Below are 22,935 nucleotides of genomic sequence, written 5' to 3' on the forward strand. Positions count from 1 at the left end.
CCAGATTTGTCTGAATCTGAAGCTACAGGTGAAACCTGAGTATCTGTAATTTTATGAAATGCTTAAGTGATCTCAGGCAGACACTAAAAATCACTTGGCCTACTGGATACAAATTCAAAGCATTAGCTTGGCATTCAAGGCCTATTTCTAGCTCCTTATCTCTTCCACAAATTTTCCCATATGAACTTCAAGCCGTACCACCCTGTTTCAGTTCTTCTGTTTTAAGTCTATTTTGCCCCCCTGTGTCTTTGCTTACATGGCCATTCCCTCCAACTGGAATGACATTGCAGTGCTCCCAACCATTTGTCTCCCTTGCCATGTTATCTCATAATTCAAGTCCCAGCCCAAGAGGCCATCACCTACTCCATGAAGCCCTTCTTTAAAAGAAAAAAAGATTTAATTTATTTATGAGAGAGAGTGAGGGGGAGAAGCAGACTCTCTGCTGAGCAGAGAGCCCGATGCGGGACCCGATCCCAGGACCCTGAGATCATGACCCTACCTGAAGGTGGACACCCAATTGACTGAGCCACCCAGGCGCCTCCATGAAGCCCTTGACTCTGTATGCCTTAGATGGAATATGATCACGTCCCCAACTTGCACAGTCCTTTCAGAAGCACCTATAATGTTTTATATCACAAATAATCTATGTATGTGTCTGTTTCCCATCCATCATGTGGCATTCATTGATGAATTTCCAGTGTCTAGCCCAGATACTGCCTAAGCACTTCCCGCTCAACTCACCTCCCTCTTTCCTTCCTCCTTGATTTACTCTTAAGCCTCACAACAAAGTTGGAAAACAGCCATGTTGCCTTTTAAACAACATCTCAATTTGAAGGCCAAGATAGATCCTAAACAACTTTTGAGTTCTAATTAGGACACTGCTAAACTATATCAGATAAATGAAAACCTCTCTTTAAAAATACCAAATATTTAACAATATCTATTTGATCATAGTATCTCCCACTTCCTGCCTACAGATTCTTCCTCGTATCTAACCCAAATCCCTGAGAATATATTTTTCCTCTGTCCTCAGCAAAAATGGAGAACAGCTCCTTGACATACTCTTACCTTGCCTTACTTTCCTTCTATATTACAATTAAACACAGAGTTTAACAAAATGTAATCTAGGATAAAAACTGAGAAGGAAACTGTGTCATACCTGGCATCTTTTTAAACTAGGTGACAGTGAAGTAAAGAGCTGGTGGAAGTGTCATTGTTAGATAAACATATATGAATTGTTCAACTTGATGAAAAGCTCTTTCCATTCTGCAAAGTGATCATGTGGTCTCTGACACAGTACCTTACTAGTTCCCCTTTGCCATTATTATGAACAGATAAGTTGCTGTCAGGCAGAGCCTGCTTTCCCTTATCCTTGGCCACTGTTTATTTTCCTCCACAGTTTCTGCTCTGGAATCTGCTTTGGTATACTAGACTAGGAGTTGGAAGCCTGAGATTCCATCATAAATTGTGATACTAACTTGTTGCCATAGCAACCTTGGACCAGTCACCTTTTATCTTGACCCTCAGTTGTCTCATCTTATAAAACCTGCATTAGCAGAGCATTTCAAGTACATAAAGCTCACTGATAACACATTTATCTCCTGAGATCTGCATAACCACTCTATGAGGCAAACAGATGAGTCAGGGAAAGTTTGGGGAGGTTAAGCAAGTTGTCTGAAGTGGTACAGCTAGAAAGTAGCAGGGTTGTAATTTGAACTCTGGTTTTAATTCCTAATCTGGCACTCTTTCTAATATACCAAACTGCTTTCTGGTATCTATAAAACAAGGGTGTTGGATTAGAGATGTTTAACTTAACAACAATTATATGAACAGCATTTCATAAATTTTAAAATACCTTCACATTCATTATCATCCATTCTGTCAATAAGAATGTATTCAGGACCTACCATAAACCAGGCACCATTAGATTAAGGATACAGTGATGAAAAAGTCATACAAAGTGACTGACTGCCTTTAGGAAGCTTCCACTTTGGGGGAGGTACATGAAACAAGCATATAAAGACTCAAAAAATAATTTCAGCTACTGATAAGTACAGCAGGGTAAGGAGATAAACAGTTGACTGAGAAGTATCTTATTTACTTTCCCCAACAACCCTTCCATATAGAGATTTTCATTAATCCCATTCTCCAGATGAGCAAAAGGAGTCAGAGGAGCTAAGCCAGTGAGCAACAGAGCTGGCCCTAGACACAGTAACTTCGGACTATGTGTTCCACGCTCCTTCCATTCTGCTGCCTTGCTCCTGGTACTAGTTTTCTAGGATTCCATGATTTAGTCTCCAAATGACCGACTCTTGAGTACTTGGTTCAGTAATGCCCTATCTCCAAAGGAGGATGAGATGTAGGCTAAATGCTCTGTGATCGTGAGATCAGGAGCACCAGACAGTTAGCTTTCAAAGCAGAACCAGGTTGTGGGTTCACTTGTTTATCTCTATCAATTCCTTGAGAGTTGCCGAGTTTTTTTGTTTACTGTTCTACCCCCAGTGCCTAGCACATGGCTTGGCTCCTAAGTAGTGTTTGTTAAATATTTACTGAACCCAGGGGTGCCTCTGTGGTTCTGTGGGTTAGGCGGCCAATTCTTGGTTTCAGCTCAGGTCATGATGTCATAAGTTGTGGGATTGAGCTCGGCATGGGGCTCCAGGTTCAGAAGGGAGTCTGCTTGAAGATTCTCTCCCTCTGCCCCTCCCCCACTCACATGTGCACTCTCTCTAAAATAAATAAATAAGCCTTTAAAAAATATTTACTGAACCTGTAAATGAATGAATGAATGAATGAATGAGAAAACAAATGAACATAGCTTGCAGAAAACTAGGTTGGTGTGTTCCTGGCAAAGGGAGCAGTTTAACCTTCAACCTCCCCTGAGAAGCAAGCTTCAGCTGCTTTCTCCCAGGGGCAAACAGGCATGACAAAAAGCCAGGTGGGAGCTGGCAACTGAGGGTGAGAAAAAGGAAACATCATACTACAAGAAGCATAACCAGCTAAGTTGAAAATGCAATGCCCTCTCTAAGTAGATGGGAGGGGACAGTGATATAATTTTCTTCCCCTCTCAGCTCTGGAAAGCTGTACTTTTTTCTCCATACTTCTTTTTTTTTTTTCTATTGTGTTATGTTAGTCTCCATACAGTACATCATTAGTGTTTGATGCAATGTTCCATGATGCACTGTTTGCGCTTGACACCCAGTGCTCCATGCAGTACATGCCCTCCTTAGTACCCATCACCAGGCTCACCCATCCCCCCACCCCCCTCCCCTCTAACACCCTCAGTTTGTTTCTCAGAGTACATAGTCTCTCATGATTCATTTCCCTCTCCAATTTCCGCCCCTTCATTTTTCCCTTCCTTCTCCAAACTTCTTAGGCAATGAGGAAATAGTGGATCTGAAATGTGGTTCTTGCTTCCTGCAGTTTGGAAGTTGAAAAGGGCAAAATTCTATCTGATGAGGACTAGAGTGGTCTGGAGACCTTTCATGGGGCTAAGTAATACTGGGCTGCCTGGGGCCCTGTGCCGCACTTTCATTAAATGTCCTAAACACAACTAACCAATCAATCAATATCCTAAACACAATTTGCCTAGATGCTTATGCTATACCCATATAAAAACAGAGTGGTCTCATGCTCACTTCAGCAGCACGTATACTAAAGTTGGAACATTACAGAGAAGATTAGCATGGCCCCTGTGCAAGGATGACATACAAATTAGTTAAGTGTTCCACATTAAAAAAACAAAACAAAGCAAACCAGTGGTCTCTGAACATCTACAACTGACTTGGATAGAGACAAGAAAAAATACCCATGTAAAGGAAGAAAGCTAGTATTTACTTAACACCACATGCCAGCACCGTGACACCTATAGTCACACGTACTGAGCAACTACAGTTCCCATCTATGAAATGGAGATAGTCACAACATCTACCCACCTGGTTGTTATGTGGATTAAGTGAGCTAATTCATGTTAGATGTTCTGCAAGTACATGGTATGTAATATGCACTGAATAACAAAATAAGATGCCACAGCACACCACCACCATCATAATCATTATTACTGTCATCATCACCATCATCTACGTGCAGTGTATATTTCAGGTGCTTTCATATCAATTATCATAATGTATCTTCTCCACAACCTTGCATGGTAGAAACGATAGATGAAGAAACTAAAGCACAGTGAGACATCGCAACTTGCCTAAGGTTCTGCAACTGGAAAGAAATGCATCAAAAAATAACAACTAGGGGCACCGGTGTGGCTCAGTCAGTTAAGCATCCGACTCTGGTTTTGGCTCAGGTCATGATCTCAGGGTCATGAGATCGAGCCCCGAGTCAGGCTCTGCATTCTTCATGGAGTCTGCTTGGGATTCTTTCCCTCTTCCTCTCCCTCCTCCTCTGTCCCTCTCTCATCCCTCGTGCACACACTCTCTCTCAAATAAATGACATCTTAAAAAAAATAAAAAGAAAAAAAATAACAGCTACATCCATTTGAATATTCTTTCACTGTATACACACAAGGCTAAAATAAACTCTGGCCACCACAACTGGTCATAGATATTCAGAAATCCTGACTGATTTACACTAATACCATTTGCACACCACTGTTGGAAGCAAATGTAATTATATCTTAAAATTCTATTTTTATTCCTAGATAAGCAAACAGTTGTGGCTACAGCTGAAAACAAAATCAAGAATATTGTGTGGGATTTGAAGGGAAAAAAACATGCTTTTATAAAAATGTAAATCAAAATTAGAAGTTTTAATGTAAGATATGCCAAAGCTCACTTATGCTTAAGGGAGAAGTGCATTTTCTTTCTTTTTAAAAATTTTTTAAGATTTTATTTATTTATTTGAAACAGAGAGAGAACGAGAGAGAGCACATGAGAGGGGAAAGGGTCAGAGGGAGAAGCAGACTCCCTGCTGAGCTGGGAGCCTGATGCAGGACTCGATCCTGGGACTCCAGGATCATGAGCCAAGTCGAAGGCAGTTGCTTAACCAACTGAGCTACCCAGGCGCCCAGAGAAGTGCATTTTCTATAATGACCCCTCTAACCATGGAACTGGTCTCTTACAGATTTGTATATAGGTAACAAAATTGCCACATTCCATATTTGCTACAGCTCTTTATCTTTATCAAAGCCTTCACACCCATTCAAAAGGTGGCAACTGAATTCTTCTATGTGCCAGGGACACAGAAAGAAGCAAGCAGCAGACCCTGTTTCTTGAAGCCATCATAGGCAAACAGCTATTAAAATATAATTAAAAAAATTGTTAAGTGAGAATAATACAGAGCGATGTAAAAACATGGTAGTGGGGGAAAACACAATCTTTATTTTTTTTAAGATTTTTTATTTATTTTTTGACAGACAGACACAGCGAGAGAGGGAACACAAGCAGGGGGAGCGGCAGGCAGAGGGAGAGGGAGAAGCAGGCTTCCCGCCGAGCAGGGAGCCCGATGTGGGGCTCGATCCCAGGACCCTGGCATCATGACCCGAGCCGAAGGCAGACACTTAACAACTGAGCCACCCAGGTGCCCCAAAACACAATCTTTGAACAGCTTCACTGAGACATAATTTACATCCATGAAGTCCACCATTTAAAGTAAACAATAAAGTGTATGTGTGTATATATATATAATTTAATGTTTTTTAGTGTATTTACAGAGTTGTGCAAATAGCACCACTATCTAATTCCAGAATATTTTGTTACCCAGGAACAAAACCCCATACTCATTAGCAGGAACTCCCATGTTCCCCTCCATGGTGCCCCTGTGAACCTCATTTACTTTATGTCTCAATGAATTGGCCTATTCTGGACATTTTATATAAATGAAATCATATAATATATGGCCAATCATGATTGGCTTCCTTCACTTAGCATGATGCTTTCAAGGTTCATCCATGTTGCAGCATACTTCATTCCTTTTTATGAATGAGTAATATTGTATTACAAGGATATACCACCTTTCATCTATCTATTCATCAGTTGGTGGACATTTAGGTTGTTTCTACCTTTTGGCTGATATTAACAAAGCTGTTATAAACACTGACAAGTTTTCATGTGGATATAATGCTTTCAATCATCTTGTATATATACCTGAGAAAGAAGATGCTATAAGTCTCTACCTAGATACCTAAGAGGGAACTGTCATGTTTGGTTTTTTGAAGAACTCCCAAAGTGTTTTCCAAACCAGCTGCAACTTTTTTTATTCCCATCAGCAGTATATGGGGGTTCCAGTTTTCCAATATTCTTGCCAATACTTGATGATAATTGATGATGATGATGATGACGATGGTGGTGGTGGTGGTGATGATTAACCTTCATAGTCGGTATGAAGTTTTATCTCATTATGGTCTTGATTGTTATTTCCTTAATTGATAATGATATTGAGCATCTTTTCATTTGTATATACTCTTCAAAGAAATATCTATTCAAATGCTTAGCCCATTTTTATATTGGGTTATTTTTCTTTTTATTATTTGTTTGTAAGAGTTCTCTATATATTCTGCATACAAGGTCATTATTAGATATGATTTTCAGACATGCTCTCCCTTTCTGTGGGTTGGGTTTTCACTTTGTAAAATTTGCAACACTAAAAACTTAATTTGTGTCCTATTATATGGTCTACTCTGCAAGATGTTTAATGTTCATTTGAGAAGACTTTGTGTTCTGCTATTGTTGAGTGATGTGTTTGTCACATTAGGTCATCACTATTAGGCCTACCATGATATTCTCTAGCTCCATCCATGTGGTTGCAAATGGCAAAATTACATTCCTTTTTTATGGCTGAATAATATTCCATTGTATATATGTACCACCTCTTCATCCATTCATCAATGGACACTTGAGCTCTTTCCATAATTTGTCTATTGTAGATAATGCTGCTATAAACATAGGGCTGCATGTATCCTTTTGAATTAGTACTTTCATATTCTTTGGGTAAATACCTAGTAGTGCAATTGCTTGTCATAGGGTAGTTCTATTTTTAACTTTTTGAGGAACCTCCATACTATTTTCCAGGGTGGCTGTACCAGTTTGGATTCCCACCAAAAGTATAACAGGGTTCCCCTTTCTCTGCATCCTCATCAACACATTTTGTTTCCTGTTGTTAATATTAGCTATTCTGACAAGTGTGAGGTGATATCTCATTGTAGTTTTGGTTTGTATCTCCCTGATCACTGACGTTAAGCAGTTTCTCATGTGTTTATAAGCCATCTGGATGTCTTCTTTGTAAAAATGTCTATTCATGTCTTCTGCCCATTTTTTAACTGAATCACTTGGTTTTTGGGTGTGGAGTTTTAGAAGTTCCTTCTATATTTTGGATACTAACCCTCTATCAGATATCTCATTTGCAATTATCTTCTATTCCATAGGCTGTTTTTCAGTTTTGTTGATTGTTTTCTTCACTGTGTAGAAGTTTTTTATTTTGATTTAGTCCCAATAGTTTATTTTCGCTTTTGTTTCCCTGGCCTCAGGAGACTTATCTAGTAAGAACTTTCTTTTTTTAAATTTTTTATTGTTATGTTAATTACCATATATTACATCATTTGTTTTGGTGTACTGTTCCATGATTCATTGTTTGTTCATAACACCCAGTGCTCCATGCAGAATGTGCCCTCTTTAATACCCATCACCAGGCTAACCCATCCCCCTACCCTCCTCCCCTCTAGAATGCTCAGTTTGTTTTTCAGAGTCCATTATCTCTCCTGGTTCGTCTCCCCCTCTGACTTACTCCCCTTCATTCTTCCTCTCCTGCTATCTTCTTCTTTTTCTTTTTTCTTAAAATATGTTGCGTTATTTGTTTCAGAAGTACAGATCTGTGATTCAACAGTCTTGCACAATTCACAGCGCTCACTGTAGCACATACCCTCCCCAATGTCTATCACCCAGCCACCCCATCCCTCCCACCCCCAACCACTCCAGTAATACTCAGTTTGTTCCTGAGATTAAGAATTCCTCATATCAGTGAAGTCATATGATACATGTCTTTCTCTGATTGACTTATTTCACTAAGCATAACACCCTCCAGTTCCATCCACGTCATTGCAAATGGCAAGATCTCATTCCTTTTGATGGCTGCATAATATTCCATTGTGTATATATACCACCTCTTCTTTATCCATTCATCTGTCGATGGACATCTTGGCTCTTTCCACAGTTTGGCTATTGTGGACATTGCTGCTATAAACATTGGGGTGCACGTACCCCTTCGGGTCCCTACATTTGTATCTTTGTGGTAAATACCCAGTAGCGCAATTGCTGGATCGAATGGAAGCTCTAATTTCAACTGTTTGAGGAACCTCCATACTGTTTAACAGAGGGGTTGCACCAGCTTGCATTCCCACCAACAGTGTAGGAGGGTTCCCCTTTCTCCACATCCCCGCCAACATCTGTCGTTCCCTGACTTGTTAATTTTAGCCATTCTGATGGGTGTGAGGTGGTATCTCATTGAGGTTTTGATTTGGATTTCCCTGATGCCGAGCGATGTTGAGCACTTTTTCATGTACCTGTTGGCCATTTGGATGTCTTCTCTGGAAAAATGTCTGTTCATGTCTTCTGCCCATTTCTTGATTGGATTATTTGTTCTTTGGGTGTTGAGTTTGATAAGTTCTTTATAGATTTTGGATACTAGCCCTTTATCTGATATGTCATTTGCAAATATTTTCTCCCATTCTGTCGGTTGTCTTTTGGTTTTGTGGACTGTTTCTTTTGCTGTGCAAAAGCTTTTTATCTTGATGAAATCCCAATAGTTCATTTTTGCCCTGGCTTCCCGTGCCTTTGGTGATGTTTCTAGGAAGAAGTTGCTGCGGCTGAGGTCGAAGAGGTTGCTACCTGTGTTCTCCTTTAGGATTTTGATGATTTCAGGTCTCACATTTTGGTCTTTAATCCATTTTGAATTTATTTTTGTGTTTGGTGGTCCAGTTTCATTCTTTTGCATGTTGCTCTCCAGTTTTCCCAACACTATTTGTTGAAGAGACTGACTTTTTTCTATTGGATATTCTTTCCTGCTTTGTCAATGATTAATTGACGATATAGTTGTGGGTTCATTTCTGGGTTTTCTATTCTGTTCTATTGATCTAGGTGTCCATTTTTGTGCCAGTACCATACTGTTTTGATCACTACAGCTTTCTAATATAACTTGAAGTCCAGAATTGTGATGCCTCCTCCTCTGTTTTTTTTTTTTTTATCTCAAGGTTGTTTTGGCTATTCAGGGTCTTCTGTTGTTCCATACAAATTTTAGGATTGCTTGTTCTAGTTCTGTGAAAAATGCTTTGGTATTTTGATAGAGATTTCATTAAATGTGTAGATTTAGGCATTTTAACAATATTTGTTCTTCCAATCCATGAGCACAGAAAGTCTTTCCATTTCTTTGTGTCAGCTTCAATTTCTTTCATCAGTGTTTTATAGTTTTCAGAGTACAGGTCTTTTACCTCTTTGGTTATTCCTAGGTATCTTATCATTTTTGGTGCAATTGTAAATGGGACTGTTTTCTTAATTTCTCTTTCTGGTGCTGCCTATTGGTGTATAGAAATTCAACAGATTTCTATATGTTGATTTTGTATCCTGCAACTTCACTGAATTTTTTTTCAGTTCTAGCAGTTTTTTGGTGGAGTCTTTCAGGATTTCTGCATATAGAATCATGTCATCTGCAAATAGTGAAATTTTTACTTCTTCCCTCCTGATTTGGATGCCTTTTATTTTGTTTGTTGTTGTCTGATTGCTGGGGCTAAGACTTCCAGTGCTATGTTAAATAACAGTGGAGAGGGTGGACATCCTTGTCTTGTTCCTGACCATAGAGGAAAAGCTCTCAGTTGTTCCCCATTGAGGATGATATTAGCTGTAGGTTTTTCACAGATGGCCTTTATTATGCTGAGGTATAACTCAGTCAGAGAAAGACAGATACCATATGATTTCACTCATATGTGGAATTTAAGAAACAATACAGGTGAGCAAAGGGGGAACAGAGAGAGAGATATAAACCAAGAAATGTATTCTTAACTATAGAGGGGAAGCTGACGGTTACCAGAGGTGAGGTAAGTAGGTGGGGATGGGTAAAATAGATGATGGGGATTAAGGAGTGAACCTGTTGTGATAAGCACTCGATGTTGTATGGCAGTGGTGAATCACACCTGAAACTAATATTACACTGTATGTTAACTAACTACAATTTAAATGAAAACTTTAAAAAAAAGTCTATTAGGTCTAGCTGTTTTATTTTGTTATTCAACTCTTCTATTTCCTTGCTGATCCGTCTAGTTGTTCCATATAATGGATAGAACCTTCCAACTATTATTGTTGAACTACTTTTCTATATTTTGGTACACATATGTTTATACCTGTTCTATCTTCTTGATTGATTAATCCTTAATTATAACAATATGTCCTTTATCTCTAAAACTAGTTTTGTCTTAATGTCTATTTTGATTAAAATTAGAAGGAGCTAATCTAGGCTCTCTTTTGATTGCTGTTTGCATAGAATATCTTTTTCCATCCTTTCAGTTTTAACCTATTTGTGTCTTAGAATCCAAAGTGAGTCTCCTGTAGACAGCATATATGTATACCTTGTTTTATTTATCTGTGCTGACAATCTCACTTTTTGATTTATTTAACTTATTGTCATTTAATGTTATTGTTGCTATAGTTAGAATTACCTCTTCCATTTTGATTTTTTTGTTTTCTTATTTCTCATTACCACTTTTTCCTCCATGACTCGTTTGCCACCTCTTTTGCTAAAGTAGGTATTTTTTTATTTTAAATTCAATTAGCAATCATATAATACATCATTAGTTTTTGATGTTAATGTTTAATGATTCATTAGTTGCATATGTATTTTCTAGTGAACAATCTTAACTGTGTTTTACATTTTTGTAAACTATATTTACATTTTTTTTCTCAGTGGGGGCACCTGAGTGGCTCTGTCAGTTAAGCACCTGACTCTTGATTTTTGGCTCAGGTCATGATCTCAGGGTTGTGGGACTGAGCCCCACGTTGGGCTCTGCACCAGGCGTGGAGCCTGCTTGGGATTCTCTCTTTCTCTCCCTCTCCAAAAAAAAAAATTTTCTGAGTGGTTGCTCTGGGGTTTCTAACATGCATCTTAAATCATCAGAATCTACCTCAGGTTTATACTAAATTCCAAGATGTTATAAAAACCTTATTCTTCTACAGATCCAGTCTCCCCTTATATAACTATTATACATAATTTGTCTCTGTATTACCAAACAATGCGTGTTTATACTTTTTGCTTTATATAATCATATGTCTATATTTAATAGCTTATTTAAAACTAGTAAAGGAGAGCACAGTTACAGAGATTTTTATATTAATCATATTTATATTTTTTCATTTCTTTCTGTGGAGTTCATTTACTATCTGATATGATTTCCATACTCTAGTTTAGCTTAATTCCCACTCTTCTTTTCTGCACTTTATTATATTTACAAATGTTTTTACAGGTATATTATATTTCTATATGTCAGCAACCAACAATACAATTTTACAGATATTGTTTCATGCAATTAATTTTTATCAAGAGAAAAAAAGAAATATGAAATTTTACTTTTTAAAAAAAGATTTATTTATTTTAGAGAGAGACCATGAGTAGGAGGGGCAGAGGGAAAGGGAGAGAGAATCTCAAGCAGACTCCACGGTGAGCATGGAGCCTGACGTGGGGCTTGATCTCACAACCCTGAGATAACAACCTGAGCTGAAACCAAGAGTCAGACGATTAACCAACTGCGCCACCCAGGTGCCCCTGTAATTCTACTTTTTATCATTATCTACATAATTCCCTCTACTGTGGCTCTGTTTTTTCATGTGGACTGAAATTATTGTCCAGTGTCATTTCCCTTCAGTACTTCTTGCAAGGCAGGTCAGCTAGCAACAAATTCTCCCAGTTTCTATTTATCTGGAATGTTTTTATTTCACCTTCACTTTTAAAAGATAATTTTACTGAATACTGGATTATTGGTTCTTAGGTTTTTCTTTAAGCACTTTGAATATTCTATAACACCATCTGCTGCCCTCCATTATTTTTTATGAGAAGTCAGTTGTTAATCTTATTGCAGTTCCCTTGTCATTTCTCTCTTTCTAATTTCAGGATTTTCTCTTTACATTTGGCCTCAACATTTTGAGTATGATGTGTCTGGGTGTCAATCTCTTTGCATTTTTCCTACTTGGAGTTTGTTGACCTTCTTGATATGTAGATTAATGTTTTGGATCAAATTTGGGAATATAGTACTCATTGTTTCTTGAAATATTCTTTCTGCCCCTTCCGATACTCCCATTACATGTAAGTTGGTGCACAACTAAGGTGACTCACATTTCTCTGAGGTTCTTCATTTTTCTTCATTCTTTTTTTCCTGTTTTTCAAAATTCATACTTTCTATTGATCTATGTTCAAATTTACTGATTCTTTCTTCCACCAACTCAAATTTATTCTTGAGCCCCTCTAGTGTGAATTTTTCATTTCAATTATTATACTTTTCAACTCCAGGTTTTCCATTTGGTTCTTCTTCATGATTTCTATCACTTGATTGATCTCTATTTGATAAGAAATTGTTCTCATGCTTTCCTTTTGGTATTTTAGAAATTATTTCCTTTAGTTCATTGAATATATTTAAAGTAGCTATAAATATATTACTTGGTCTAGTAAGTCCAACATCCGGGCTTCTTCATGGACATTTTATGTTGGCCACTTCTTTTTCCTGTGTATGGGCCATACTTTCTCTTTTACTTGTACATCTCATATTTTTTAAATTTATTTTTATTTATTTCTAGTTTTTATTTAAATTACAGTTAGTTAACAGACAGTGTAATATTAGTTTTAGGTGTACAATTGTGATTCAATACTTCCATAGAGGTAAACTAGGAACCACATATCATAATTTTTAGTTGAAAACTGGATATTTCAGATACTAATTGTAACAACTCTGGATGCTGACATGCCTCTTTCTGGAGCTTGTTCTTATTTTCTGTTTGGTCATTTGTTTACTTAGTGACTTGGCTGGATTAACTCTGAGAAGTCTATTTCCCCCACATTGTGAAGTGTCTGATGTCCTCTCCTCAGATATGTTTCCTTGTTTTTAATCTTTTAGACTCGCTTCCCATAGGTCAACACCAGATCTACATAAACCACTTTTTGGTTAAATGTTGCACTTTAAGCCTCCTTAGACTTAAAATTTTTTTAGCACTGGATGTGCATGTGGCTTGAAGACTACTTTCATATTTCTGGGAGTTCAGAATTTTGCCCCACATTCAGCCAGGGATAAGTCTTTCAGAGGTTCTCTCTCTGGTCACTCTTCAAGGGTGTGGCTCTGGGCACAGTCTTCCATTCTGCTAAAGACAAGTATGATTTTTGTTTTGTTTTGTTTTGTTTTGTTTTATTAAGCCTGGCTTCCTCTGAGTTGCCCCGGGGTCAGAGTAGCATATTGTTCAGGCAATGTTTGGTCAAAGATTTGTGCTTAAATATCTCCAGCCTTAAGCCTTCTACATTTTATTGATGCATCTGCATGTGGCTTGAGGAATGCTTTAGAGTCTGCACCTCATCTTGATCTCATTTCTCCTTAGTGGGTGCAGCCTTACACATGTGCACAGCACTCCACAGAATCAGAAATGAGTGTAATCACACACAGCCTTTTCTTGGCTGTCTATTTTCCTTGTTCTCTCTGGTAACCTTCCATCTGGTCTAGTATTTAGCTTGTTGCTACTAGTATGATGGAGCTACCAAACCCCTCTTAACTGTTAGCCTCCAAGATCTCCACTGTTTTTGACAAAGCCCATAGGCATGAACTTTCTCATGCTCTGTTCCAAATAAATTCAGTCCCCTCAGGCAGACCTGTGGAGCTCTCCATCCTAATGGTCTGCTTTACCCCCTTAGTGGAACCTCTGTGTCACTGCAGTGGAATTGGGGACCAAGGACAGTGATCTGCTTCTCCCAAAGTGACTCCTCTGCTCAAGGAGTGGACCCTGGGGAGTGATGGTAGCCCCTAGTCCTCTTGGCTTGCCTTTCTTGGTATGGAACCTTCACCCTATATATGAGTTAGGTCAGGCAGAATCAGTTCCCCAACATTCTTGGCTTACCACCACTGGGGCAGAGCCTTCATAAGTAGAAACTAGGTAATCTCCAGTCTTCTGGAATAGTGCTTCTGCAATACAGGGCTAAGGGGCATAAGAGAGGCTGATGTCCTGTCCCTCTGGGGGTGAAACTATAGCCCTTGAGTAGGAGTTGGAAGGAAAGGAAGCACTCATCTTCTTGGCCTCACTTGCCTGGAGAACAGCTTCTATCACACAGAGCAAGAAGTGAGGATGAGAGCAGATTATGGTTCAAATGCCATTGCCTCCTGCTATTCTTACTGAGAATTTTAGATTTTCCTGAATAAGTGTTTCCCTATTTGCTGTATGTCTTAGGACAATTTCCAGAGATTTTAAATGGCTGTTTTTATAAATTTTACCAGTTAAATGGCTGTTTTGTTGGGAAGAGGATCCACCGTGATCTTTAAAATTGCCACTCCAGAAGTCCTGCCCATAGAAACACTTAGTCTTGGAGTGGAAAGATTGGAAAGGGTTTCACAGAAGTAGCAGAAATAATGTTTATTTGAATTAGTTTTTCAGGCAGGCAATTGGGCAAGAAGACAGTTGCCCCAAACAGAGAAAGAGCATGTACAAGCAGAAGTGTAAAATAAGGCTGGAAGACTGCAGTACTAGAAGTCAAGTGACTATAGTGATTAAGCTAGGCTAAGGGGCTTGGACCTTGCCCTACAGGCAATGAGGAGCCATGAGAGAGCTTTAAAATGGGGAATGATCTGGGCAGATCCACATCCAGACAGGTTGGCTTGCTAAGGTTCCAAACAATTTAAAAGGAATTAGATTTAGTCCCAGGATTTGCAAAAGCAGGGAAAGAAAGGTGAGAATGAGGTTAGCATTCAAACCAATGCTTTTTGGTTCTCATGTGTATCAGACCAAAAGTCTACTTAATTTCTGTGAATATAAGTCAATGTTTCACATTCACAACTAAAATAATTGAGAAATTTAAAAAAAACAGTTATGCTCCTTTGGTTAGAATATTTGCACATTCATTTAACTAAATGCTTAAACACATATGTGATATATGTTTAACAGAACATATGCTGATGTTTTTCAAAAAATTAATCTGAAAAATAAAAATAAACCTTTGTTTTAAAATGTGTTTTGTATTTCATTGAAAATAAACTCCTGGGTACCTGGGTAGCTCAGTCAGGTAAGTGTCTGACTCTTGATTTTGGCTCAAGTCATGACCTCAGGGTCCGGAAGTCAAGCCCCGCATCAAGTTCCATGTTGGATGTGGAGCCTGCTTAAGATTCCCTCTCTCCCTCTGCCCCACCCCACTCATTCTCTCTCTCTCAAAAATAAGTAAATAAATAAATAAATAAACTCCATCTCTGAGTTGTCTAAATATGTATTTTTTTTAAAGTAAGAAACTCTTTTTATCAAATAATCTGCTTAAACTGAATTATCACTGGAATAGGCATCAAGAGCACAGAGTCCCAGTCTGCATTTTTATCATTAGCTTGCTTCGAACTTTTATAGTCCATTCCCTTCACTGGAACTAAATTTCTTTTTCCTCTGCAAGGAAGAATTAAAAAGATATGAAGAGAAGAAGTTGAATTATGCAATGCCTAAGATCCCTTTTAGCTCTTACATCCATAATTGAGGCTTTTTGGCAAAAAAGGCTTCTAGTATATGATTTAAATAAAACCCATCTAGAAATACCTTTGAAGCATGGACCTCCAAACTCAACAGCCTTAAAGGAAAAGAATGATTAATTTAATTATGCAATTTAAGACTGCTGGACAGAAAAACACATAAACAAAGTTGAAAGATAAATTGGGAAAACTATTTGTTACACATATGACAAGAAGCCAAATTCCTTTATATACAGAGAGCTCCATAAATCAATAAGAAACAGATGAAAAGCCAAACAAAAACAACAACAAATGGGCCAAAGCCAAGAACAGCCAGTTCACACGGAAAGAAATATAAATGGCCAATAAACATGTGAAAAGATGCCCATGCGCCCTCATAATTTAAGAGAGGAAACTTAAAATAATGATAAATTGTTTTTTTTTAACCTATAAGATTTACAAAGACTTAAAAATCTGATAGTATCCAATGTCTGTAGTTTTTTGGCAAGGTGAGAGGTAATATCTACCAGATTTAAAATGCATACACCATTTTATCCAACTATTTACCAACTAAGAATTTGTTATTTTTCAAAAGTATGCTAATAAAAATATACAATCATATTAACTACTAATTGTTTTATTTTCTATGCTCCTGACACTGTATACTTAAGTTCTTAATGTGTATTATTAAGAAACCTCCTAATGGTCTTATAGAATAGAGACCATTATTATCTCAATTTCTTTCTAGAAGATATTGAGGCATAGAAAAATTAAGTACCTTGCCCAAGGTCATACAGTAAGAAGATGGTGGTACCAATAGTTGGATGAAAATACTCTGGCTTTAGAGCTACTCCCCTTAAACATGGTGTATACTGCCTCCTGAGGATGTTAATTGCAGCACTACTTTTAATACCGAAAAAGTCAGGGAGAAAAACAAAATATATATCAGCAGTGGGAAATTACAAAATAGATTACAACATATCTGTACAGTTAAATATTGTGAAACCTTTAAGAATATATATATTCTTATATATATATGAGAAATACTGATAGAGAAAAGTGTATGGAAAAGTATATATGGAAAAGTGTATAAGATCTATTAAGTGAAGAAATCAATTTGTAGAAAGCAATTGTAATGTGATAGCATTTCTGAAAAATAATACACAGGTATTTAACTATATAACATGTTTTTATATGCACAGAAAATCTGAGGTATCATAGAAGAAACTGGTCACCATGCTTATCTCTGACGAGTGAAAAAGGGGAGGAGTGCAGAAAATGGGCAAGGTCATAAGTAGGACTTTTATCATTTCATACCCTTTTGTATGGTTTGATTATTTTACCATGAGAATGTAATTTTATTTAGTTAAAAAATTAATAAAAAACATCAAGCCAACTGTAAGCACTCTACCAGAAGTTATTTGCTGTTTTTCCTCCTATTCGGAGAGAGATCTTTGAGAAACTAATTAGTGTGATGTATGAAATGCTCTAATACTTAGCTTCAATTCCACTGAATTTCTCTTTGGGTCTCACAGACACCAGGTCCAGGACCTCAAAGAATTTAGGATGCTCTCAGAACTGGCCCCTGTGAATTATCACACACACATTTTTTAAATGATTACCTCAGGGTTTTCAGATATGCCTTATATGGAGAGAGCAACCAGCTAAGCCTAAAAAATATTTAAAATCCTGAAACTGCTAAGTCTTGTTACAGGTCAGGGATTTGGAGAAACATACAAAATGATGAGTCCTTCCTTCCTTTCTGGTTTGTAGAAATTAATCTACCTTCTGTATGTCCTATAAGTTAAAATGCCCTTTTATTGAAGATAATTTAATTCTCATTGTCTCTTTTAATGACCCTTAAATTTACATTTAAAAGTAGTCTGAATAGACATTTATCCAAAGAAGACATCCATGTGGCCAAGAGACACATGAAGAGGTGCTCATCATCATTAATCAGCAGGGAAATGTAAATCAAAACCACAATGAGATGTTACCTCACACCTGAGGCTACTATCAAAAAGACAAGAAATAAGCTTTGGTGAGGATGTGGAAAAAAGGGAACCCTTATGAAATGTTGGTGGGAATGTAAATTGGTGAAGCCACTGTAGAAAACAGCATGGAGGTTCCTCAGAAAATCAAAAATAGAAATACCATACAATCCAGTAATTCCACTGCTGGGTATCTACCCAAAGAAAATGAAAATACTAATTCAAAAAGATATATACATCCCTTGTAATGTACAGCATGGTGACTGTAGTTAATAATATTGTATATTTGAAAGATTCTAAGAGTAAATTTTTAAAAGTTCTCATCACAAAAAAGATATTGCAACTATGTGTGCTGATTTGATTTTAATTAGACTTATTGTTATTTATTGTGATTATTTCATAATACATACAAATACTGAATCATTACATTGTATGCCTGAAACTAATATAATGTTATATGTCAATATCTCAATAAAGACTTATTTATAACAAAAAACAACAAAAAGATATATACATCTGTATGTTTATTGCAGCATTATTTACAATAGCCAACCTGTGTAGGCAACCCAAGCATCCATCAATAGATTAATGGATAAAGAAGATATCACACACACACACATAATAGAATACTACTCAGCCATAAAAAATAATGAAACCTTGCCATTTATGACAACTTGTATGGACATTGAGGATATTATGCTAAGTGAAATAAGTCAGAAAAGACAAGGACCATATGATTTCACTTATATGTGGAATCTAAAAAATAAAACACATGAACAAACAAAACAAAACAGAAATAGACTCATAAAGAGAACAAACTGGTGGTTGTTTGTTGTGGGGCAATGGATAAAATAGTGAAGGAGATTAAAATGCATAAACTTTCAATCATAAAATAAATTAAGTCATGGGGATAAAAAGTACAGCATAGGAAATACAGTCGATAAAATTGTAATAACATTGTATGATGATAGATAGTAACTATACTTATCATGGTAAGCACTGCATAATGTATAGAATTGTTAAATCGCTATGTTGTATACCTGAAACTAATATTTTTTAAAGATTTATTTATTTATTTGAGGGGGGAGGGGCAGAAGGAGAGGCAGAGAATCTCACACAGCCACCATGCTGAGCATGGAGCCCAACATGGGGCTTGATCTCAACACCCTGAGATCGTGACCTAAGCTGAAATCAAGAATCAGATGCTTAACTGACTGAGCCACCCAGGCGCCCCTACCTGAAATTAATGTAACATTGAATATCAACTAAACTTCAATTTTAAAATATCATGAGAAAAAGTGGTATAAAAGCAGTCTTATAAAACCTCACTTTGGTGTCTATTTAAAATTTTCTAGCATTCTAGAGGATACATTAGAATACACTGGATAAAAAAAACATTTTTTTTTCTTGTGATGAGAAAATCTAAGATTTATTTCTTGGCAACTTTCAAATATGCACTACAATATTATTGACTATAGTCACCATCCTATACATTATGTCCCCATGACTTTATTTTATTAACTGGAAGTTTGTTCCTCTTGACTCCTTTCACCCATTTCACCCGCTCCCCAATCCCTCTCTTAGCAGCCACCATTCTGTTCTCTTTATCTATGAGCTTTGTTTTGATTAGTTTGTACACTTGTTTTGTAGATTCCACATATAAGTGAGATCATATGGTATTGTCTTTATCTGTGGACTTATTTCACTCAGCATAATACCCTCAAGTCTTAAAGTTCATATAAGAAAAAAACCAACTTTGTATGGTGATGAATGGTAACTAGACTTAATGTGGTGATCATTTACCAATGCATACAAATTTCAAATCATTACATTGTACACCTGAAACTAATATAAAGTTATATGTCAATTACATCTCAATTTAAAAAGTTAGGGTAATGGAACATATATTGGTCACATATCAATATATTGTATGTCACCACTAAAGGCAGACATAAAATAATTTAAAATCTGAGGGGAAAATTAAGTTTTATTAAAAAAAAATTTGTTAAGTTCTTTTTTTTCTTTTCTTCAACAGGACTCAATGACTTTTGGTAAAATATAAATTCTGGATACTAATGCTCAAAAAATAGTAGTTAGCATTTTCTTATATACTGAGGGACTGTCAAAAATAATCTTGTATATGAATATAGAGCTACCTATGTTTCTTGAAATGTAAATGAATATACAATATAGGTCATACACATATTACTCCTTTAAATTTAAAACCAGCTAAAATTAAATTATCCTAAATTTGTTAAAGATTATATTGGTGGAAAATTTGATATATGCTACATATATATATATTATTCATAATGATAAGGAAAATACTAAGGAATCAAAATATAAATAAGGAAAGATACAGTACCATGGAAGAAAAAAACTAGTATAGGAAACCACATCATCACCAATAATAAAAGGAAATGCAAATCCAATCAAATATAAACTATATTTTTTTAACATGAACTATCTTTTAATGAAAACCAGAATAGAAAAAAACTTAAAATTTATAAGGTCCAGTGTTGTTGTGAATGCAGTGAAACTATTATATGTGGCTCAAAGCACTTAAAATTGATATAAACCTTTTTGAAAGGACTATGACAATGTACATGTTTTTTATTGTTTTTATTTCATTTCCATTTAGTTAACATAGTGTTATATTATTTTCAGGTGTACAATATACTGATTCAACAGTTCCATACATCACCAATGCTCATCACAACTGCCCTCCTTAATCCCTATCATCTACGTAACCCATCCCCTCTGGTAACCATCAATTTGTTCTCTATAGTTGAGTCTATTATTACTTGTTCCTTGGTTTCTCTCTCTCTCTCTCTTCCTTTGCTCATCTGTTTTGTTTCTTAAATTCCACATGAGTCAAATCATATGATATCTGCCATTCCCTATTTCCCTTAGTTATACTCTATAGCTCCATTCATGCCCTTGCAAATGGCAAGATTTCATTCTTTTTTATGGCTAATATTCCATTATATATATATATATATATATATATCTCATACCTACTTCATCCATTCACCTATCAATGAATACTTGGGCTGTTTCTCTAATTTCGCTATTGTAGATAATGCTGCCATAAACATCAGTATGCTTGTATCTCCTTGAACTAGTACTTTTGTATTTTAGGAGAGTGATTACTGGATCATAGGGTAGTTCTATGTTTAACTTTTTGAGGAACCTCCAGATTGTTTTCTAGAATGGGTGCACCACATTGCATTCCCACCAATGGTGAACAGGGTTCTTTTATCCCCACATACTCACCAACACCTGTTTTTTCTTGTGTTATTCATTTTAGCCATTCTGACAGGTTTGAGGTTGTATCTCATAGTTTTGATTTTCATTCCCTGATGATGAGTGATGTTGAGCATCTTTTTGTGTGTCTGTTGGCCTTCTGTAGGTCTTTCTTTGGAGAAATGTCTGTTCATGTCTTCTGACCCTTTTTAATTGGATTGTTTGTTTTTTGGTGTTGACTGGTATAAGTTCTTTATATATTTTAGATACTAACCCTTTATCAAATATGTCATTTATAAACATCTTCTCCCATTCAGTAGGTTGCCTTTTAATTTTGCTGACTGTTTCCTTCACTGTGTGGAAGCTTTTTATTTTGATGTACTCCCAATAGTTTATTTTTGCTTCAGTTCCCCTTGCCTCAGGAGATATATCTAGGAAATATTACTAGAGCCAATATCAGAGACATTACTGCCTGTGCTCTCCTCTAGGATTTTTATGGCTTCAGGTCTCACATTAGGTTTTCAATCCATTTGGAGTTTATTTTTGTGTATGGTGTAAGAAAGTGGTCCGTTGTAATTTTTTTTTTGGTATGTAGCTGACCAGTTTTCCCAACACCATTTATTGAAGAGACTATCTTTTTCCCATTGGATATTCTTGCCTACTTTAAGATTAACTGACCATATAATCATGTGTTTATTTCTGGGTTTTCTAAATCTGTTCTATTGATCTATGTGTCTATTTTTGTGTCAGTACCATAATGTTTTGATTACTATAGTTTTGTAATATAACTTGGAAGTCTGGAATTGTGATGCCTCTAGCTCTGCTTTTTTTTTTTTTTTCCAAGGTTGCTTTGGCTATTTGGGGTGTTTTGTGGTTCCGTACAAATTTTAGGATTGCTTGTTCTAGTTCTGTGAAAAATTCTGGTGATATTTTGACAGGGATTGCTTTAAATGTGTAAATTGCTTTGGGTAGTACAGACGTTTTAACAGTATTTTTTCTTCTAATCCATGAGCTTTTGGAAAGTCCATGTCTTTGTGTCATCTTCAATTTCTTTCATCAGTGTTTTAATGTTTTCAGAGTACAGGCCTTTCACCTCTTTGGTTAAGTGTACTCCTAGGTACTTTATTATTTTGGTGCAATTATAAATAGAATTGTTTTCTTAGTTTCTCTTCCTGCTGCTTCATTATTAGTATATAGAAATGCAACAGATTTCTGGACATTGATTTTGTATCTTGAGACTTTACTGAATTCATTTATCAGTTCTAGCAGATTTTGGAGGAGTCTTAGAGGTTTTCTCTCTCTCTCTCTCTCTCTCTCTCTCTCTCTCTCTCTCTATATATATATATATATATATATATATATATATAGTATTGTCTTCGTTTTGTTGTCTGACTGCTGGGCTAGGACCTCTGGTGCTATGTTGAATAAAAGTGATGAGAGTGGACCTCCTTGTCTCTTTTTTGATCTTAGGGGGAAAGCTCTCAGTTTTTCCCCATTGAGTATAATGTTTGCTGTGGATTTTTCACATATGGCCTTTATTTTATTGAGATATGTTCCCTCTAAACCTACTTGTTGAGGGATTTTATCATGAATGGAAGTTGTACTTGGCCAAATGGTTTTTCTGTGTCTACTGAAATGATCATTTTTTTTAAATCCTATCTCTTTTTGATGTGATGTATCACGTTGACTGATTTGCAAATGTTGAACCACCCTTGCAACCCAGGAATAAATGCCACTTGATCTGGTGAATGATTTTTTTAATGTACTGTTGGATTTGTTTTGCTAGTATTTTCTTAAGGATTTCTGCATCTATGTTCATCAGAGATATTGGTCTGTCATTCTCTTTTTTGAATAAGTTACAGGCTTAAAAACTATGTTCATACTCTTTGACCCAATAACTCAGCTTTTCAAATTGGTCCCAAGAAATCATTCAACCAAATCAAATAGCTACATACATAGAGTTATCCATAATATTTAAAACTGAACAACAATTAGATGTCCAACAACAAAAATTGGCTTAGCACAGTATGGCACATTTAC

The 22,935-nt window shown here is 36.4% G+C and overlaps 1 protein-coding gene and 1 non-coding gene across 2 annotated transcripts in view; one reads left to right on the plus strand and one right to left on the minus strand.

Moving 5' to 3' along the window:
• AR (androgen receptor) overlaps window positions 1-22,935 on the minus strand; it is a 178,620-nt gene that overhangs the window by 90,173 nt on the left and 65,512 nt on the right. The window lies entirely within an intron of this gene.
• Window positions 3,628-3,734, plus strand: LOC114226497 (U6 spliceosomal RNA). The gene has a single exon (XR_003612771.1). It is a non-coding gene; the product is annotated as a U6 spliceosomal RNA (small nuclear RNA).

Source organism: Eumetopias jubatus, unplaced genomic scaffold, assembly GCF_037043125.1.
Source record: "Eumetopias jubatus isolate StellerSeaLion01/CBP00866 unplaced genomic scaffold, mEumJub1_p1.0 scaffold_11, whole genome shotgun sequence".
Classification (NCBI taxonomy): domain Eukaryota; kingdom Metazoa; phylum Chordata; class Mammalia; order Carnivora; family Otariidae; genus Eumetopias; species Eumetopias jubatus.